Here is a 23,374-nt window from a genome sequence, read left to right as displayed (position 1 = left end):
AAGGTGGAGGTTCCATTCTGTTTCGGGGTAGCATTATGTGTGGCCAACGTGCGCCGCTGGTGATCATGGAAGGCGCCGTAATGCCATCCTCCGACCGATAGCTCAACCATATCGGCAGCATATTGGCGAGGCATTCGTCTTCATGGACGACAATTCGCGCCCCAATCGTGCACATCTTGTGAATGACTTCCTTCACGGTAACGATATTGTTCGACTTAGAGTGGCTAGCATGTTCTCCAGACATGAACCCTGCCAAAATGCATGGTATAGATTGAGAAGGGCTGTTTATGGACGACGTGACCCACCAACCACTCACAGGGATCTACGCTGGGACAGTCTGGACCAACAGTGTCTTTATGAACTTGTGAATAGTATGCCATGACGAAAGCAGGCATGCATATGTCATGACGATGCATAAACGCAAGAGGACTTGCTACTGGGTATCAGAGGTGCCAGTGCGTACAGTAATCTGGACCATAACCTCTGAAGGTCTCGCTGTATGGTGCTACAACATGCAATGCGTGGTTTTCATGAGCGAAAAGAAAAAGGGGGGGGGGGCAATTATGTATATGTTGATCTCTATTCCAATTTTCTGTATACGATCCGGAATTCCCGTAGCCGTGGCGACGCAAAGCTCTTTTTTGATGTGTGTATATTTTGAAATGTGGAAGAAAAATACCGAACTGGAGAAAAGGCTGGAATTAGCACCTAATGTAGGCAAATGTTTCACGGAAGCTGTAATCGGATTATTGAATCACAATTTGAATGACTAATGTCATACTGATTTTGAGATTACAATGTGTAGAGACAGAAAGTTGACCGCATAGGCCCCACTGCACGTAAAGTAAACAGCAGGTTATTATGCACTGAAAGGATACTGGAAAACCGTAGTTTTCAGAGGTGACTGCATACACAACAAATGTACACTCCATACCTCAGAACGTCTCAAGTGTGTGGCTATGGGATCCACATATCATGTCATAATAACTGCCTACATCGAGCATATACAAGAAGAATAGTGGGAACGGTCACAGGCTTGTTTCACTAGTGAGAGAGCATAACACAAATACTGAAATCTGACGGCCGACAGATATTCTAATAAAACGACTGTGTGTTGAGAAAACGTTTAAAAAAACCTCAAAAACCATCTTTTCTGACAGAAACTGCAACTTCAGTTCGCTTCGATTCTCTTCGGTAAAGACAGCGCAGATAAAAATATTGAAATATCAGCTCCGTCTGATGTGAGCAAGCAGCTATTCTCGGAAGATAGATCAGTGTGCTCAACGCGTATAAACGTTAAAAAATGTCGTAACAAATGATATCCTCTGTCACACGCTTGGCAGTGATTCGCAGAATGTAGATGCAGATGAAGACCAGATGGTAATAACATAAAACTATTGAACATTACCGAACTTAAACAGATTATAAAACGTAAGTAATACCGATTCAGTGACGCTATTTCGACGGGGTCACGTAGTCTTTAACATCCATACATGGCTGTGAGAAGAGCCTGGCAGCGTGAAAGACATCTTATGTGTTTGGACGTACGGTGACGTTGTTGAAAGGGCTATAAATGGGGTCGCAGTGACGATAAAATCTTCTCCGGCTTATAGCCACATGAAATGAATTAGTACCGAAGAGTTTTCGGCCGAATGCTCATCATCCACTGTCGCTTGGTGACTGTCTTGTAGCTGCTACTGGCCTACTTACGTAACGATGCTGTCGTCTGTGATTTCATTGGTGGCCACGCCACCATCATAAATGGTAATGCTTTTGTTGGGTACCCACCGCATCCATTTCAACTCACTCGTGGCCGGACCTCAGCTGCAGAGCACCGTCTTCATTGAGGACGTTCTCAGAAAATTTCATGTCCATCGTTTCTTTTATAACGCTATCACAGAAACCGTTTTCCGCTTAGTAATGGCTGCTTTGTCGAGCGTAACTCGATGCACGTTTTTCTGTCAACTCTTCTACCCCTGATTTCTCAGGATAACGTAAGCTCATCACATCTGTGTCTTCTATACTACGCTATTCCGTAATACGCTCGGTCGGCCCACCACTAAAACTTGGCTTTCCACGCTGAATTTTGTATATTGCTTGGCGTTCCGTGTCCTATATCATTCTCTACCGTCCTCACAGTTTTCGAATTTTTGCTGGAGAGATAGAACTGATTAGATTTTATGCTTGTCTAGGATCCAGATTACCCTACACCTACATCTACATACATACTCCTCAACCCACAATACGTTGCGTGACGGAGGGTACCTCGTACCATAACTAGCATCTTCTCTCCCTGTTCCACTCCCAAACAGAACGAGGGAAAAATGACTCCCTGTATGCCTTTGTACGAGCCCTAATCTCTCTTATCTTTGTGGTCTTTCCGCGAAATATAAGTTGGCGGGAGGAAAATTGTACGGCTGTCAGCCTCAAATGCTGGTTCTCTAAATTTCCTCAGTAGCGATTCACGAAAAGAACGTCTCCTGTCCTCCAGAGACTCCCACCCGAGTTCCTGAAGCATTTCCATAACACTAGCGTGATGATCAAACCTACCAGTAACAAATCTAGCAGACCGCCTCTGAATTGCTTCTGTGTCGTCCCTCGATCCGACCTGATAGGGATCCCAAACGCTCGAGCAGTACTCAAGAATAGGTCGTATTAGTGTTTTATAAGTGGTCTCCTTTACAGATGAACCACATCTTCCCAAAATTCTACCAATGAACCGAAGACGACTATCCGCCTTCCCCACAACTGCCATTACATGCTTGTCCCAATTCATATCGCTCTGCAATTTTACGCCCAAATACTTAATCGCCGAGACTGTGTCAAGCGCTACACTACTAATGGAGTATTCAAACATTACGGGATTCTTTTTCCTATTCATCTGCATTAATTTACATTTATGTATGTTTAGAGTTAGCTGCCATTCTTTACACCAATGACAAATCCTGTCCAAGTCATCTTGTATCCTCCCACAGTCATTCAACGACGACACCTTCCCGTACACCATAGAATCATCAGCAAACAGCAGTACACATTGCTATCCACCCTATCCGAAAGATCATTTATGTAGATAGAAAACCGCAGCGGACCTACCACACTTCCCTGGGGCACTCAAGATGATATCCTCACCTCCGATTAACACTCACCATCGAGGACAACGTATTGGGTTCTATTACTTAAGAAGTCTTCGAGCCACTCACATATTTGGGAACCAATCCCAATGTCGTACCTTAGCCAGGAGTCTGATGGCATCCGTCTGATACCCTTCATCCATCGTTCGCAAGATATCATGTGAAAAAAGAGCGAGTTGCGTTTCGCAGGAGCGATGCTTTCTAAAGCCGTAGTGATGCATGGACAGGAACTTCTCTGTCTCAAGGAAATTAATTATATTTGAACTGAGAACATGTTCGAGAATCCTGCAACAAACCGATGTTAAGGATATTGATCTGTAATTTTGAGGATCCGTCCATGTTCTCTTCTTATATACAGTCGTCACCTGCGCTTTTTTCCAGTCGCTCGGGACTTTACGTTGGGCAAGAGATTCGCGATAAATGCAAGCTAGGTAAGGAGCCAATGCAGTAGAGTACTCTCTGTAAAACCGAATTGGAGTCCCATCAGGACCTGGCGATTCATTTGTTTTCGACCCATTGAGCTGCTTCACAACCCCAAGGATGTCTATGTCCTCCATACTGGAATCTGTACGAGACTCAAACGGCGGTATGTTTGTACGATCCTCCAGCATGAAAGATTTCTCAAATGCTAAATTTAAAATTTCAGCTTGCGTTTTGCTGTCTACCGTTGCCAGACCAGACTGATCAGTGAGTGACTGGATGGAAGCCTTCGACCCGCTTACCGATTTTACGTAAGACCCGAATTTCCTTGGGTTTTCAGCAAGATCTTTTGCTAAGGTATGACGGTGGTAGTGGTTGTATGCTTCGCGCATCGCTCCTTTACAGAAGCACGAATCTCTACTAACTTTTGCTTGTCCTCATTCTCCCGATCTTTCTTGTACCGCGAGTGCAACTGTCTTTGCTTCCTGAGCATTCCTTACCATTAGCGAGCCGCAGAATTGTAAAGAAGCTAGTTTCTTACATGAAATTTCTTGAGAATTGACAGATTTCTTACATGAAATATTCGAAGAATGATACTGGAGCATTTATGTTGTACGCACTCCAAGCACTATGAAGTGAACTGTTGATTTGGAAGAGTGACACAAAATGATAATATTTTGTCTCACCCTTATTACTTTCTTAATTTGTCTTTATATTTATTTATTTTTTGCTATAAACTTCAATCTCAGTATTATGTTTGTTGTGTATGAGTTCGTACACAATGGTAAGGAGAGATGGGCTACACAGTAGTGTGGCAGCTATCGCTGTAGGAAAGCTGGGCAAGGGCAGAAATGATTAATGAACAAGTTGAAGGAAGAAACAGAAGATTAACTCCAAATGAAAGATGGCATTACATATAAAACAGTAAGAAGCAGATTTGCAGCTCATACAATAGAGACTACGCTGCTTCTGCTTTTTGTCCTGCATAGAAGTGACTCCGAGCACGAGTGGGGCGTGCCATTGCCACCGGCACTTTTAAACAAGGTGGTCCATTGATCGTGACCGGTCCAAATATCTCACGAAATAAGCGTCAAACCAAAAAGTACAAAGAACGAAACTTGTGTAGCTTGAAGGGGGAAACCAGATGGCGCTATGGTTGGCCCGCTAGATGGCGCTGCCATAGGTCAAACGAATATCAACTGCGTTCTTTTTTTAAATAGGAACCCCCATTATTATTACATATTCGTGTTGTGCGTAAAGGAATATGAATGTTTTAGTTGGACTACTTTTTTTGCTGTGTGATAGATGGAGCTGTAATAGTTGGAAGTGCAGTGTACTAGATGCATTTGAAAGAACTTGTCTGAAGAAAAAGCATTCAGGCACCTGAGGCAAAGATGCTGCACACGATGATTTTTTGACAACTGGGAGAAAAGGAACCTGTGCATGTCCCTGATCCGAACATAATGATCTCTTACTCCATCGGAGAAGAGCAGCAGGTTCACATGCATATTACAATCACTGGCCACTTTGGAGAAATGGAGTGGTCTGACGACTACGTGCTTTCCCTGGTTTTTCTGGTCATCTGACTTGTGTTTCTCCGGACCATAAAAATGAACTGATGTTCCGGTATTCTACACTTGAAATTTAGCTATGTCCTGGATCTTTACGGGGAACTCGATACTATCAATGTTATAACACTTACGAACGCCGAGGTATCTGCCATACTGAAATGTGCACTCTGAATCTTTCTTGTGATTTCTTTCACAAGATAGGATTGAGCATGGAGAACGAGCACTAATACACACCTTCTTAACAACTGCATTCTTAGGGAACGTGATATAGCTTGACCCTCCATTTAATGCTACACAGGACTTTATCAACATTGTGGTTTCTTCACCGCCCCCTGTACTCGTGCCGTAGCGTCATATGGGGACGGTCGTTGCCCCACAGGCATGAGTGCTGCAAGATTAATGGCAAAAAATTAGAACATTCCAGACATTTCCTGCTGCTGCGAGGAAATAAATTACACTGATTATATATAAGCAAAGTGAGTACAGGTATAAATTACCTACACTGCTCGGGCTGCTAGATGTATCCCTCAGGTCATTGGGGATCATCCCTGGCTTCTCCTCATGGCAATGCAGCTCTCTCTGCATCTTCTCCACCCATTGTGGCAGCTCAGCTTTCTGACCTGAATCACTGTGGATCAATCGATCTAGCTTTCTACATCGCCTACAAAATATTGGTCTAATAAGAAACGTAAACACATAAAAACTATGAGGAATAAAAATGTTTTTAGGATATGCACTTACATGAAAGCTGTGAAGTGGATAGCTCGTCTCTACTACTCCGTGCTCTTGATCCCCGAAATGAAATACAACGACAAAGTATATGCCTCATACCCACCTGGGTAGCCGAGAGCGCTAAAGCGCTGCTTCCTGGACTCGGGTAGTAGCGCCGGCCCCGGATCGAATCCACGTGGCGGATTACCGACGACGGCCGATGTCCAGTCCAGCCTGGATGTGGTTTTTAGGCGGTTTTCCACATCCCGCTATGTGAATACCGGGCTGGTCCCCTTGTTCCGCCTCAGTTACACGGCTCGCAGACATCTGAACACTTTCGCACTCTTCCATGGATTACACTCGATGCAGACAGTTGGGGTACATTAATTCCGTCCTGAGGGGTATGGGGTGGCGGCAGGATGGACATCCGGCCACCCCTTAAACATTAACAGCCAAATCCGATTAACGATGGCTAAGCGGTTCAAGCGATACAATAGATAGAAAACAATGTATATTCCTCATACTCCCTGACTACAAAATAACAAAACATATATCTTATAGACAGCAATTTGATGAAATTTTTGAAATATTTTTTTTTAACGAAAAGTATATTTCTCAGGCATAGCGACCATTAAATAACAGCATCATATTACATATAACAACATTTCGATGAAGACAAATACATATACTTGCAATACTGCTGATACTGTTGCCGCTGCTGCATCTCAGCTTTCAGTTGACATATGACTCGGTGCATGTATTCTGAAAGAATAATGCGACATGTAATCAGTACTATGAAATTATTAGTGAAAAAATTGTAAAAAAACGGAAAGAGACAAGGAGCTATAGTTTTCGATGTGAATAATGCTTACTTGGAAATTCCCAATACTCTGGCTGCTTTCTTTGTTTGGCACTGGCACTGCTGCTGATAGTGGCTCAATGATTCATCTTGCAATAACTAACTAATAAATGCCGAAGAAGATCAGTTCACGAGCAAGGGGACAAGTGACCTGACACAATTGCAGACGGTGCTAGAATCAGGCTACTATGGAGGGGCTGTGGGTTACATAACTTTTAGTTCTTCCCATCTGTTTTGGTGACAGCCAATAGGATTGCAGGAACTGTGACCAGGAAGATGGAGCAACTATATTAGTCTACCTGTCTCAACATGTTGCACCAAGAGTCTTTGTCCTACTACCATGTAGGTGTTGCCATTGTTTTCGATGGTTAGAGTCCTGCCAGGTTCTACTGGGTGGTCTCTTTCGTAGAAGGAGCCAGTAGGTAGCTAGCCAGATAAACTGCCATGTTTCAGAGAAAATTGGAAGTTTTCACAGAGAAAGTAACAGCCTGCTTTCTCTCCTGGGTTGGTCGAGACTCCTGTGTAAGGGGGTAAACATCCCCTTACTGGAAGTAGTCGCTGTTGGCTTTGACAGTAAAAATTTGGTTTTGTTTTGCACAATGCTTCAGTACGAGGTTTCCTGATATACAGAGACCTATCCAATTCTAGTGAGTCTTTTGGAAAACTTTGTGAGCATAAATTTTCTTAGAAGGACTTGGTAGACTGCCATCACTTCTGAAAACGACATAAATTGCACTGTACCCAGTAACTGCCTACTTCCCCTCTTGCAAAGTCCAGATTGCTTTGTGAGGGAAAACATCTTCTTCCTGGAAGAAGTCAGTATCGCCTGACAGTGAAATATGTTGTTGTGTTACAAACAAAACTATTGGTGGCAAGCTGGTCGTGTGGTTCTAGGCGCTTCAGTCTGGAACGGCGTGACCGCTACAGTTGCAGGTTCGAATCCTGCCTCGGGCAGGGATGTGTATGATGTCCTTAGGTTAGTTAGGTTGAAGTAGTTCTATGTTCTAGGGGACTGATGACCTCATACGTTAGGTCCCATAGTGCTCAGGGCCATTTGAACCATTTTTCGAACTCGTCGCAGTGTGTTTGGTATACTCGAAAACATACCCAGGAATGCTGCTACTGAGTCATGTAATGTTAAGACACCTTCGGCCATTCTCGGGGTAAACCTGTTTCCAACTAGAAGAGCAGGTAGAGTCCAAGTAGGTCATTAAGTGATATGAGGCATTTGCTGGATAAATCGTAATAGCCTGTCATTCGCTGCAGCGGTGGTGAGGGAATCAAATACACTCACCCACCCACCCACCCACCCACACACACACACACACACACACACACACACACACACACACACGGACCTGTACAATGTGGCGCACGAGCAGGTAGTGAGACAAAACGCTTGAGGAGGTACCACATAACATACTGCATTGGACTCATACATCAGCTGTGCTCTGTCTGTGGGAGTGTGCCACCTGTGGTGACGTGCTAACCAGTGCAGCTCTGTCACTTGAATGACAGGTGCCACGGGGGCAGGAAACCACCAGTGGCAACATGTGATTTATTTAGATTTGCCGGTGGCAGCTGTTTCATGTGTCGAATCAGAGAGATCTTATCAACATAACTTAACAGATATTTTTTCCATTATATGACAATTTATGACAAGCTGTTTTGATTGCCTAGAGGAGTTTGTAATTTTTTTTGCTCTATCGATTTTTCAGTACTTTGCAACTAGGGATATGTTCATCGAAGTCTTTCTTGCGATATCCAGACCTGTTGTGTAATACCATTTCATTGATATTTTTTATATCTGCAGCAAGCAGAGTGTTATTACAGCCATTTTTTCTTCTGTCTCAGTTTTCAGATGTTTTTATATGTTTAGTCGAAGTTTCATGATATGCAGTAAGCTACAAATGGTTTTTGATGTGTAGGCAGATTGTTGTTTTTGTTGCAGCTACCGATATTTCTTTTTGCTGTGAATGATGATTTTTCCTGGAGAGCATTTTTCTATAGTCCTGTCAATTTTAAGGAGTTCTGTTTTTATTTGAATTTCAAGAAGCAAGGCTGTAAGGTAAGTGTCAGTTTGGTTTCCACAGTCAAATTCAGGAAATTCTTTCAGCAGCATAATACATATATACATAACCAAACACAATTCCCAACAGTATCTTACATTCTTCCTCTTCAGCAGCTATGCTGAGTCTTTTTCTCACCTATTCGCAAGATGGGGATGGGAATGGAGGAGCCTGCAGAAGTGCAGACTTACTAAATAAAAAGTACACAAACTTAAATTTATGAACACATGGTATATCATTCCACCCCAGCAAGTCAGCACAGAGTATTTCGCCTACTTCCAGATGGGGGAGGGGAGTGGGAAGAGATGCGAAATGGGAGAGGAGAGGAGAGGAGGAGAGCAGAAATAGGAGACACAGTGGAGTGGTGGTGGATTTCCTGGAAGGGGAAAAAGTGGTCCAGAAATTAACTGGGGAGGATTGAAAAAGAAAAGTGTCCTAGGATTGTATTCCTTTTCCCACAGGGGTGGTGTAGAAGAAAGGGGTGGGAGAAAGGTAGAGGTTTTTCAGATGGATTAATTATTCTGATAGTGCCTAAATCAGTTACCAAAACAATATTTTAAGGATAGGGGGACAATTTGTATGTTAATGTTCACTTGCCCCTGAATGTATGCAACATGCACAAACTAAAAGAGCCTGAACGATCTTTGTCCCGCTACTGTTGTGAACTATTCACAAATAAGAGGAGAGAATGACCACCTTCTCCATAATACTAGAATATACATGTTCATCATGTGCCACAGCACATTTGATATGGATAAATTTTTCTACTCTCAACTTGATTTAGTGACGTGCTTCACAGATGTTCACTTGGCACTTTAACATACACAGCAATGTCCAACTGATTGGATAATTGCTTGCATCGTGATATCGTATTAAAATCAATGTCTCATATCATTATGATCCGTATATGACGTGATATTATAGGATTATATTGCGATAATTGGTAACTTGCCTGCCCCTTGTTAAAAATTATCGGATACTGCAGTGCACCATAAACTTGATCTGTAACAGATACCCTGGTTAATCTGTCATCAATGGTGTGTCATATCGTCGCCTGTGTTCCCCATTTGTTGCTCTAATTTATAATCTTCTAATGGTATTTTCTCCAAACCTGTTTCAAAAGTGGTTATGAGATGGGTTTGTGCAATGAACATTCCCTGAATATTTTAAACGGTCTCCTTTAGCAGTTCTTGGTTATTATTATTTCATTTGCAGTCGGCTTCATTGGTTTCATTGCTCGTGAATGAAATCTATAAGAACTTACGTTGATTATATGGTGGAAAAAAGAGCCCATTCAAAGGTAAATTTGACAGTGAATCATAAAGTTGGAGGAAAATCTAATATTTTGACTTGTATCTTAACCAGATGAAACTGTCTGAAAGCATACATTATGTTTCCCTGTTTTATTTGGGAAACGTCTATATTCATATAGAAGCAGATTTTTCAGGGGTTTTTCTGGCTCATCTAGTACTGGAAGTGATAGTGTCACCAGAGCGACACATGTTTCTTTCATCCAATTTAATTAGTATAACACCTACAATTTAGAACCGTTTTTCCTACACGGCAAATCGTTGATTAATATACCTAACTTGCGCATGCAGCCACACCAAAAGACACCCACGTTCTGCACATAAAGGCACGACGTCTCTCTGTCGTAGAGCATTTGAATGATGCTGTCGTTGTGAATCAGGAAATGTAAGAGACGCTTCACGCTCAGCGTCTAAAATGTGACGGGATTGTGACTGTTCTGATGTCTCCTGAGGCTGCATGACATCCTGCGTCTGAGATCCGGTGGATCTGAGATTTCTCAGAGGGTTGTTGCGTTCGAATAATGTTCGCAGATCGAGCCATTTCATCAGTGGGTCAAATCGGACTTAGGTTTTCGAAGAGTATTTTTCCCTTTTTTTAACATGATTTTCAGGCTTAACGTCTGAATCTACTGTCGTATCTCCGCAAAAACTTTCCAGCTATGCCAGATGGGGTGCTTTATTCCGACACTTAACTCAGAGTCGTTGATGGCAGACATGTGACTGACAAGCCACTTCCCTGCCAGAAACACTGCTTTCCCGTACAAACGTGAGTCCCTATTCGCCAGCGCTCCTTCTATGCAGAGTCTGTTAGCAAAATGTACTTGTGCATCCCAGTAAAAGTCGGCCTCTCATTACTCCTTTCCTCTCAATGTAACTACCAATGACAGAAAAGCTACGCCGAGTTAATTACAAATAGAAAGTTATAATATTTAAACTTAGTATGTGATGAAAAGGCGTTAATTGTTTTTGAACGGTTCTATAGAGGGGATTTTTAAATAATTCAGCCACGATAAATAATGAGAGTTTACTTTCTGGAAACAAAGGCAATTATACTAAACATTCCTGTAGCTGTCACACTTAATCTGGTGGTTGACTGTGGATGCTGCACGCGCCTGAAATGTTTATATTTTAAAATGTTTTATTATTATTATTACTCGTTCGGTATGTTTTTGAGCCATTCTATGGCTGAGTCACTGAGTCTATGTATGTCCATGAGTTCACCACCGTAACCATACACTTTGCACACGAGTAGATGGTCCATTGTCTGTGTTTCACTGCACTCACTTACAGCGCTGTCTGCCAGGCCCCACTTGTTCATAAGGTGTTTACATCTCCCAACACTCGTTCTTACCCGGTTTAGAGCTGTCCACACTCTTCTTGGTAGGTTGAATCCATCAATCTTCTTGTTCGGATCGTGTACTAAATTTTTGTTCTTAAATTCACTTGCCGACCACACTTCGTTCCAGACCGTTCTCGGCTCAAAGGCTTGTAGTTCTTCACCGATTTTCCAAAAAGGTGATCTGGATTTAAGACTGTTTGTCGGTGTCAGATCTTGGTGGATAGTGAGGTCCGGGTTGTCTATAATTTTCCTGTAGGTTTCTAGGGCTAGCTGTGATCGTCTGATTTCTGGAGGCTCTATGTTCGCCAGTACAGGAAGCCATGCACAGGGGGTGGCCCTGAGTGTTCCCGAGATTATTCGCATTGTCTCCCTCAGCTGGACATCCACTTTAGATACGTGTGCACTTCTCGTCCAGACTGGTGAACAGTATTCAGCTGCACTGTAGACAAGGGCTAGTGCTGAAGTTCTCAAAGTGCTCGCTCCACATCCCCATGTTGTTCCAGCCAGTTCCGAAAGGACAGCATTGCGGGATTTTAGTTTTTACTTTGTGTCTTCGAGGTGTGAGCTGTACGTTAGGGTCCGATCTAGTTTCACTCCCAAATATTTAGGCTTATCCTCATGTCTTATGTTTTGGCCATTCGAAAAGATATGTAATTTTCTGTGTGTCTCTCTGTTGTTGAGGTGCACTATGGTGCTGGTTGTTTTGTTGGGGTTGGGAAGTAGGTGCCACTTGGAGTAATAGGTGTTCAGGACTTCAAGGTCTGCATTCAGTGTTTCGTCGAGATCGCTGTAGTTTTTACTCTGATATGCGATGGCCTGGTCATCTGCATATGCAAATGGGCGTGATTTAGTTTCTGGCAAGTGAGCTATGTATAGATTGAAGAGAGCGGGTGCCAGTGGCGAACCCTGTGGCAGACCATTATTCAGAACCATGCTCTTACTGTTCGTACCATGGAGCGAGACCTTGATTTTCCTGTTCGTCAGTACGTTCTTGAGTAGTTTGTAAGTCTGCTTGCAATTTATGATTCTAGTTAGCTTAAGCAGTAACCCTTCAATCCATACTGTGTAGTATGCTGATGTGAGGTCTATGAGGACCAGGCCAGTTTTCATCTTGTTCTGGAAGCGTTTCTCAATATAGGTTGTGAGGGACAGCACTTGATCGCAGCAGTTTCTACCTGCTCGGAAACCAGCTTGGTATGTTGAGAGGTTGGCTTTATGGAGTTAGTCAGAAATATTCTCTCGAAAAATTTATAAGAGGTACGTAGCACGGATATAGGTCTGTAATTCCTAAGATTATCTCCAGTCTTTCCGGGTTTCAGCACTGCGATAACTTTTGCTTCGTTCCATTCCTTTAAAATGTAATTAGATAATAATAAGCATATCAACCTATTCCATGGGACACCTAAAGTGCTGCGTGAGTGGTTTGTGTACTTTGATGAAGTGGAGGGGTTATACGCCAACATTAATGTAGCCATGCTAGAAACATCTCGTCAGTCTCATTAGAGACATCAGACAAAGTGTGTGCCCCATCATAAGAAATGATGGCCTCTTAAGCAGAAAAGAAGCCACACATCTGGATATGGAAATCCTGCTTACAATACTGATTCAAGAAGACGCCGAAATGGGGCAGGATCCTGAGTGCTCTAGCGTAGTATGGCCACCTTACATAGCAGTGGTGGCTGTAGGGGCATTCCATTGGTGGCGCAAAAAAAAAAAAAAAAAAAAAAAAAAAAAAAAAAAAAAAAAAAAAAAAAAAAACTTCGTAGCATCTAACACATTACGGAATTTTGTCAATAATTCATATAGTTCGTAAGATATTATATCAAACAAACCGTATAGGGAAACAGAAATAAACACTTATTACAAGAGCGCCTTTCTTATGTGCAGTAGGAGTTTCACATATTCCTGGAGAACTTGACAGCAGGCGTTTGTACAAGAGAGAGAGAGATTGCTTTAGCTACCTTTTTCGCATGTCTGAATGAGATATAAAATGTAACACTAACTCAGAAAATATCTGTCGCACACACAAATGTACGTACGTGTATACATAACAACAGCACACTTCTTCACTTCTCACAGGATATGTGTAGTCATTTTTTCGTGGCACACGTACGTAGGGGGCGTTTTCATGTAAGGTTCCTAAAGATACCGGTAGAAATCGAGCCTGAACTACCACGTTAAAGACACAGGCAGCCTCTGTTAACAGTTGAGCTCTAGCCGTTTCCGAATGATTTATGTGCTCCGCTTTGCTTTGAATTGTGTTAGCTGATTGTTTCCTTTTCTTATTTAGAAATGAGAGCAGGGAGAAATATGGGTCTGTCACATGGTTCGAATACGACTCCCACAACACCAGATGGAATGAGCGATTGCAGCCTGGAGTGGCCGCGCGGTTTGGGGCGCTATTTCACGGAATGCGAGCCCGCTCCTGCCGGACGTTCAAGTCCTCGCCGGCGGCTGTGGCCGAGCGGTTCTAGGCGCTTCAGTCCGGAACCCCACTGCTGCTGCGGTCACAGGTTCGAATCCTGCCTCGAGCATTGATGTGTGTTATGTCCTTAGGTTTAAGTAGTTCTATGTCTAGGGGACTGATGACCTCAGATGTTAAGTCCCATAGTGCTTAGAGCCATTTGAACCATTTATTTCGAGTCCTCGCTCGGGCATGGGCATGTGTGTCTTCTTATCATAAGTTAGTGTAAACTAAGTGTAAGTGACATCAGCAGTTTGGTCCCTTAGGAACTCACACGCATTTGAATCAGCTACCCATAATCCCATAATTACGTCGGTTCTGCCTTCCCAGGAGCACTTCCAGCCCTGTGAGAGGGCTCTTCTCCCCTCGACAACAAGAACTCCTCGCTTGTTTTACGTTCGCGGCTGACTGCTAGAAAAGCGTCCCCTATAACTTGAGTGCCAGTACGAGAAATAATAAAGTATGTCAAAATTATTCAAATTTTTAATCTGGATTTTGAGAAGCAAGTTTAATCAAATTACCAACATTTAAAATTAAAATCATTGTACTTACCAGAAGCAGCACTTCCATGACAACTTCAATATAATTAGTAGGAAAGGTATTGGAAATCCATTTGCCGCTCCTTCTTGTTGACAAATAAATTCTTCACTTTCAAATTGAAATTTTCAATTTTACACAAAAATGACTTTTCACAGGATAGCATCCTTAAGGCACTCAGTAGTTCATCTTCCATGGTATTTCGTAGGAACGTTTTAATTCTCTTGAACATTGAAAACCACCGCTCTGTTTCTCAAGTCGAGATAGGCGTCGTGGTTAGCAGTTCTAAGCCCTTAACGATCTCTTCGAATTCGTCAGCAAGTTAACCCTCTAGAATCAGCGAAAAAAAAGAAACTGCGCCAGTAACTGGTCTCAACTCAGGCCTTGAATATAAGACTTGAAGCTCACCCTTGAACTTTCGTTTTTCAAGAACTGTGTATATGCCTTTAATATCACACATACGGGGCAAACTATTTTGAATAATGTTCTGGAACCCTTTCGATCTCTGTGGTGAGATAGAAAAGAAAGAAGAAGCACCTGAAAATTCGACTTGGCACTCATAAAGTTTCATCGTCGTAGCTCTGAGCCATTAGTTTTGCTCGGTCATCACGAATTAATGATTCATTTTCTTTCAGAATTCCCTTAGCTATAGCATGAACATTCTGATTTTCTGTATTAACAAGGTTTCAGAATCTCTCAACAACATAGCGCCAAACAATAACTAATTGGTATTCGCAAGACACATCTGTGGCTTCATCAGCGATGATTGCAACGTAATCGGCACGCTTTGTTTCTTTACGAGCTTCATCATGGTACACTTTCAACATTAATGCAGTAGTTCGTTCTGAACATTCTTAGAAATGCCTTTGCACACTGACACTTGACTGAGATGAACTTGAAGATCTTTATCCAGTTCCGTGCAGAACTGAATTAGCTAACGAGGAATCCTCTTATTTTGAGAGGCATCAGATTCATCGTGGACTATGAGAGAGGGTTCAAAAGTACCACACAACCAAATCTAGTTTACGATTAAATTCAGGATATATATCTATTTTTTTCTACATGTTTGTTGTGGCAGTCAGTTGTTTGTTTACATTGCGAATGTAATTTCTGCTCAATGTTCGTTTTGCCTAGCAATGAAAGACAAAGCATATTATTCATGTGCCACAATGATATTTCATATACTTCATTTTAGACCATATATGCCCATATCAGTTATTACAGTCTTACACCAATGAAAATATGCCCCGAATAACATACAAGGAAAACAAGAAAAACAGCTTTGCTTTCTTCACAGCCATCAATCCATTTGTACTTTTAGTAAATTTCTGGATTCAACTTACAGCATCGATATTTTGTTTGTTGCTGCAGATTCATATTCGAAATTGGCCTACCAGGGGCTGATCGTGGACTCTGACCACAATCTATTGATTATGAACTGTAGATTAAAACTGAAGAAACTGCATAAATATGGGAATTTAAGGAGACGGGATCTGGATAAACTGACTGAACCAGAGGTTGTACAGAGTTTCAGGGAGAGCATAAGGGAACAATTGCCACGAATGGGGGAAATAAATACAGTAGAAGAAGAATGGGTAGCTCTGAGGGATGAAGTAGTGGAGGCAGCAGAGCATCAAGTAGGCAACAAGAAGAGGGCTAGAAGAAATCCTTGGGTAACAGAAGAAATATTGAATTTAATTGATGGAAGAAGAAAATATAAAAATGCATTAAAAGAAGCAAGCAAAAACGAATACAAACATCTCAAAAATGAGATCGACAGAAAATGCAAGATGGTTAAGCAGGGATGGCTAGAGGACAAATGTAACGATGTAGAGGCTTATCTCACTAGGGGTAAGATAGATACTGCCTACAGGAAAATTAATGTGACCTTTGGAGAAAAGAGAGCCATTTGCATGAATATCAAGTCCTCAGATGGAAACCCAGTTCTAAGCAAAGAAGGGAAAGGAGAAAGGTGGAAGGAGTATATAGAGGGTCTATACAAGGGCGATGTACTGTAGGACAATATTATGGAAATGGAAGAGGATGTAGATAAAGATGAAATGGGAGATATGATACTGCGTGAAGAGTTTGACAGAGCACTGAAAGACCCGAGTCGAAACAAATCCCTGGGAATAGACCATATTCCATTAGAACTACTGATAGCCTTGGGAGAGCCAGTCTTAACAAAACTCTACCACCCGGTGAGCAAGACGTATGACACAGGCGAAATACCCTCAGACTTCAAGAAGAATATAATAATTCCAATCCCAAAGAAAGCAGGTACTGACAGATGTGAAAATTACCGAACTATCAGTTTAGTAAGCCACGGCTGCAAAATACTAATGCGAATTCTTTACAGACGCATGGAAAAACTGGTAGAAGCCGACCTCGGGGAAGATCAGTTTGGATTCCGTAGAAATGTTGGAACACGTGAGGCAATACTGACCCTACGACTTATTTTAGAAAATCGATTAAGCAAAGGCAAATCTACGCTTCTAGCATTTGTAGACTTAGAGAAAGCTTTTGACAATGTTGACTGGAGTACTTTATTTCAAATTCTGAAGGTGGCGGGGGTAAAATCCAGGGAGCGAAAGGCTATTTACAATTTGTACAGAAAGGAGATGGCAGTTATTAGAGTCGAGGGATGTGAGAGGGAAGCAATGGTTCGGAAGGGAGTGAGACAGGGCTGTAGCCTCACTGCGATGTTATTCAATCTGTATATTGAGCAAGCAGTAAAGGAAACAAAACAAAAATTCGGAGTAGGTATTAAAATCCATGGAGAAGAAGTAAAAACTTTGAGGTTCGCTGCTGACATTGTAATTATGTCAGAGATAGCAAAGGACTTGGTAGAGCAGTTGAACGGAATGGATAGTGTCTTGAAAGGAGGGTATAACATGAACATCAACAAAAGGAAAACGAGGATAATGGAATGTAGTCGAATTGAATCGGGTGATGCTGAGGGAATTATATTAGGAAATAAGAATAAAGGAGTTTTGCTATTTGGGAAGCAAAGTTGCTGATGATGGTCAAAGTAGAGAGGATATATAATGTAGACTTGCAATGGCAAGGTAAGCGTTTCTGAAGAAGAAAAATTTGTTAACATCGAGTATTGATTTTATTGTCAGGATGCCATTTCTGAAAGTATTTGTATGGAGTGTAGCCATTTGTGGAAGTGAAACGTGGACGATTAATAGTTTAGACAAGAAAAGAATAGAAGCTTTCGAGTTGTGGTGCTGCAGAAGAACTAATGAGGAGGTATTGAATAGAATTTGGGAGAAGAGGAGCTTGTGGCACAACTTGACTAGAAGAAGGGATCGGTTGGTAGGCATGTTCTAAGACATCAAGGGATCACCAGCTTAGTATTGGAGGGCAGCGTCAGGGGTAATAATCGTAGACCAACAGATGGATACACTAAGTAGATTCAGAAGGATGTAGGTTGCAGTAAATACTGGGAGATGAAGAAGCTTCCACAGGATAGAGTAGCATGGAGAGCTGCATCAACCACTCTCAGGACTGAAGACCACAAGAAGTGAAGTGTTTTTTATCTTACTCTTTTCACTAAGAGTCCTGTCTTTATATGGCTTTTGTAGTAATTCATCAATTTTGTTCATGTTTGCTGTTTTCACAGTCAACTGAATTTTCCCCTCCAGACAATACTGTGCACACAACTACATACAGTCAATTATCTGACCTCACTATAAGTACAGTGTGTTTGTACAGAACAGCATTATATGAACGTAACGAGTCTAAACAGAAATACTACACTACTGTTAGGAAAACTGTTGCTTAAGAGGTGGTGAATGCGTTGGATTTTTTTATTCTGTAGCAATAGCCCAGCTGTTGTGAAATATACCAACATTGGAACTATGTCACTTACTTTCAAAATCAAAGCTGTTCATAACGTATTTGAGTGCATTATTTCTGTACTCGATTTTATGAAGCATTAATTTGTGTTTAGGAATGCATTAGCGTTAACTTGCAGAAAGACCATAAAACTGGATTACAAGAAATTTGCCCCGATGTATTCTAACATGATCTCTAGATGGCAGATTGTGGTTAAATAAGTTCTGCACTCTACTGCTCTATGGCGGAAGGATCTTAAAACTGTGAGTCAGATCAGCTGTGGCTCCATCTCTGCCATAAGAAGCGCGTAGAGACCGAAGGCTGAGTCCTTCACGCAGTGCTTAAAAAGGGTCAGCCGTGTCAATCTGCAGTTGGCTCCAAGCTTCGGGTTGGGGTTGTTTCGGGGAAGAGACCAAACAGTGAGGTCATCGGTCTCATCGGATTAGAGAAGTACGGGGAAGGAGGTCGGCCGTGCCTTTCTAAAGGAACTATCCCGGCATTTGTCTGGAGCGATTTAGGGAAACCACGGAATGGCCGGATACGTGATTGAACCGTTGTTCTCCCGAATGCGAGTCAAGTGTGCTAACCACAGCGCCACCTCGCTCCGTCAAACTTCAGGAAAGTACCTAGAGATCGCTCGTTGCGAAACGCGCCTCATCACTTTAGGAAATACATACTCCAAAACAATGTTTTATGCTTGGTTCGAATAGATTTCTCTTTCTTTCTTTTTCATGCAAGTGGTGCCAAGGCATAACGGTACTACCTCAGAAGCCGCCCTTGTCACATAGTATCCAACTCAAAAAGAAGAAAAACGGGGTCCCATGCTGGATAGTGTAGTAAATATGTCACCATGTAATGAGTTTGCCAAAGGAAGCCTAGCAAAAGCACAATTAAAGAAAAAGTGCTGTTCAACTGTGGACAAGCAGCAAATGGCCCACTGGAATGTTAAACAGTAAAAACTAAAGTAGTTACGAGTAGCTGTGGATACTTCACCTTGGATCAGAATTTTAGTGTGCTTAAATGCCGCTTCTAACTGAAAGTTTGACTCTCACAGACAGGCGATTATGTGATGTTAAGTAGGCTCTTTAGGTTTTTTTTATTTGTAACACCACCTCTGTATGAAAATCACTGGCTGTGCTGTGGGCAGTCTGTGGCTGGTTGGCATTGTTGTAATACTCGCCATTGTAGCGTTGGGCAGTTGGCTGTTAGGGGCGCGTAGCGTTGCACAGTTGGAGGTGAGCCGCCAGCAGTGGTGGATGTGGGGAGAGAGATAGCGGAGTTTTGAAATTTGTAACACTCGATGTCATGAACTGCTATATACATTATGACTTTTGAATACTACTGAGGTAAATACATTGTTTGTTCTCTATTAAAATCTTTCATTTGCTAACTATACCTCTCAGTAGTTAGTGCCTTCTGTAGTCTGAATCGTTTATTTAGCTGGCAGTAGTGGCGCTCGCTGTATTGCAGTAGTTCGAGTAAACAAGATTTTTGTGAGGTAAGTGATTTGTGAAACGTATAGGTTAATGTTAGTAAGGGCCATTCTCTTGTAGGGGTTACTGAAAGTCAGATATCGTTGATACCTCACTGGAATCTTCTGATTTTTTTCTTGTAGTTTGTGTAGTTAGTGTAGCTTTTGTTTATTGCTACCGCGTAATTATAGAGAGAATTTCCTTTGTAGTTGTAGTTTTTCATTTTTGTACAGTAAAACAGTTGTGGCATGCATGTAGGTTTGCACCAAGTATTTCGCAGCTGCGCTTGCAGTTACTGAGACATTATTTTCACTGTTATGTTAATGTGTTCTCTTATTTTTGCTCTTCAAATTGTGCTTTTCTGTGTTATCGTGTGAAATATTGTGACAATAATAGCGTGTGAAAAACGTAATACTAGGCTCCAAAGTAAACTGAGAAATGACAGTGAAGACGAAAGCAGTGTGTTAGCGCCACCGAGTAAGGAAATAATTAATGTTCAACGTAGTAATTTGGTAATTGTGCATAGGGAAATGGAGGGGGCTGCAAACAATGGTGTAGGCAGTGAAACAATTATTGAACAGGGAAGCATTATCGATCGATCGGTCGGCTACAGCTTGCCTCAGGAATCCGAAATGACAGGACACAATCATGCTAATACTGTAGATTCAGGTTTTGCGTCCTCACCGTTTTCTCAAATAAGTCAAGAAACATTTTCTGTTTTTCAAACTGCGAATGTTGCCGGTTCAAATGCATTGCCGAATAGCACTGAGGAACATGTTTCAGACACCAGTGCGTTGGTATTACAATTAATGCAACAAATGGGACAAAAGCTTCAAATGTTAGATACAATGGAACAAAATCAGAGAAAAACACAGCAAAAGCTTCAAATGTTAGACGCAATGGAACAAAAGCTTCAGAAGCTAGACTTACGCTTAAACAAACACGTGAAGATTTAACTACTGAGTGACATAAAATCGAATCGAAATGTCAAAAAGTCTGTAATGACGTAAAAACACATATTTGTGAGCATTTCCCACCTTTTTTTTCGCGGCATGAAAATGCATTACAGAATCACGAAACAGCCATAAAAGAACTGCAAACCATTGTTCGTGAAAATCATGAGACCTTGCAAGCTACAATTGACTCAGTTGCATCTACCGATTCTGTTACGCAACTTGCAAAAACACAAGAAAACTTAAAGGACACAGTAGATACTCAGAAAATTGATTCAGAAAGACACATGGAGGAAATTAGTTCATTATCAGGGAAAGTAGTTGAACTTTCGTATCAGATAAATAATTTATCTACAAAGGTAGATGATAATCCGAATGACACAAAACCGGTAGTCTTTAATGACACAGAATAGTGCGAACAAATTAGGAAATTCAAACAAAGTCTGCATCAAATTAGTACGCAACACCAAAGAGAAATCCGGGAAGTACAAGATCAGCTGACACAGGTAATACAAGAATTACGTATTTCAGAGGACACTCGCGCTCCAATACAGGAAGAGGGACATAGAAATACGGAACTGCCACAAAATAATAACACAGGGCACTTCGGAAATTATGAAAGAAATTGGAAGGTACACTGAATTTTGAGATGGAACCTCCGAAACGACGTAACAATGACCGACATGCGACTCGCCGACATGATGATTTTGACTATAAGCTGTTCATTACTAAAGGTAAATTCAAAACATTGAAGAATTCAGGCAACGACATTCATCCACAAGAGTGGCTTCAACAATTCTCTCATTGTTTCCCCCCCCCCCCCCTAACTGGCCATTAGAGCACAGATTAAAGTTTATGTGTGGCTACTTAGAGAATGAACCAGCTGTAAGAATGCGATCGCTCATTCACGATTGCCACAGTGAAGGAGAATTTTACCATGCCTTCTTCTCAGCATATTGGTCTCAAGCCACACAACACCGAGTAAAACATGGCATCATGATGATGAAACATTTCGAACAATCTGAATTTTCCAGTCTTGTGAAATATTTTGAAGACATGTTGCACAAGAATCAGTACCTGTCAAACCCATACAGCCCCTCAGAACTCATCCGCATTTGCTTAATCAAATTACCTGAACATTTACGGCATATTATTTTGGCAGGACGTTGCAAAGACGACATTTAAGCTTTCCAGGGACTCTTACAAGAATTAGAAATTGACACTGACAGTCGCGGAACGCGAAAACAGGAACACAACAGTTACAGGTCAAATCCGTCGCAATTCCGCTATGAAAGAAATAATAACTGGACACGACAAGGCTATTCTCACAACACAAATCGTGACCAAAACAGACACCACCCGTATGACAACCGTTGGCAGTGTAGTAATAATTACAGGGAAAGATCACCTCTCCGTGGTAATGACTATCACAGAGACAGTCAGAGAAACAGACAATATGGGAACCGAAATAAATATTATCTGGGGAGACAGAATAACTTTAGACGCAACGGCCCAGCGCGCAGTTACGATTCAGGGAGAAATTCTCCACCACGTGACCGACAAGAAAGAAACTATGGAAACTACCGACAAAACGACAGGCCTGAATTCCATCAGAACTGGCGAGCTTCAAACACGGCACGGCCTTCTCTTCAAGGTGAATTTGTAGAAGTTAGGTCTCCTAATCCCAATAACTATGTGCGACAACAAAGAGACAGACAATGACTCGCACCACAGGCAACCACGTGCGCCCGCTGGCTCCGAGAAAAATAACGTAAGACGCTAGCCTTTAGAAAAATTTAGTGTTCTTTACCGGCGTATACGACATAATAATTCCGTTGAAGCTACAGCTTTGCATAGTAGGAAGAGTAAAGGCTTGCACCACATTTTACAAGTAAAACCGTTTATTGAGAGATAATCTGCTTTTTAACTTTGTCTTTGCTATATAAATTTTCACTTCACGCTACTAGTACAATTTGTCACACTGAGAAACTGTTAACATGCAACAATGTTTCGAAGTTCACTATCCAGTCTAGAACCTAGGGAACATATTTAAACAGAAATTACGAATGCATTGTTATAGTGAACAGACGTCACAGAGTTATTGTGTGTGTACATTCTTGCTTGTTAGTTGCACGATTACGTAACGACTATCAGGCTTACATACTTAGAACATATACTGGTACTGCTAATGAGATTTTAATGCAACATTTTGGTTTACTTGAAAATAGATTCTGGATTTAAAGTACTTTCTGCAAGACACCAGATGACACAGTGGTTACTTTATTTGACAGCTACACGATTATATCACGACGCTACTAATGAGTGACACAGTTTATATTATTGCTTTTGCACTGTATCTATTTTATATCGCACAGTTTTTCTGTATTATTCTGGAAAGTAAAACATGTTTTAGTAGTAACGTTTGTGGTATAGCTACAATGAGACAGCCTTTTCTGTAGCACAACAATACAGTGCAGTACTTACTTCATTGTGGCAATAAGCGTAATAACTAAGAAATCTATACGCAAAGCATCTCACTTTCGTTTATCATGAGGTAAATACATTGACTTCTGCAGAACTTAGCTTTCGGAGGACAATAACTACGACACTTCCACAGAGATTGTCTTACAGCAAGACGCACATTTAGCGCTAGAGGACACACATTTGAGTGATTAAGTTTGTACTTAAACCATTT

Source organism: Schistocerca gregaria, chromosome 4 (assembly GCF_023897955.1).
Source record: "Schistocerca gregaria isolate iqSchGreg1 chromosome 4, iqSchGreg1.2, whole genome shotgun sequence".
Classification (NCBI taxonomy): domain Eukaryota; kingdom Metazoa; phylum Arthropoda; class Insecta; order Orthoptera; family Acrididae; genus Schistocerca; species Schistocerca gregaria.
The sequence above is the reverse complement of the archived record's forward strand: the minus strand, read 5'-3'. Positions refer to the sequence as shown.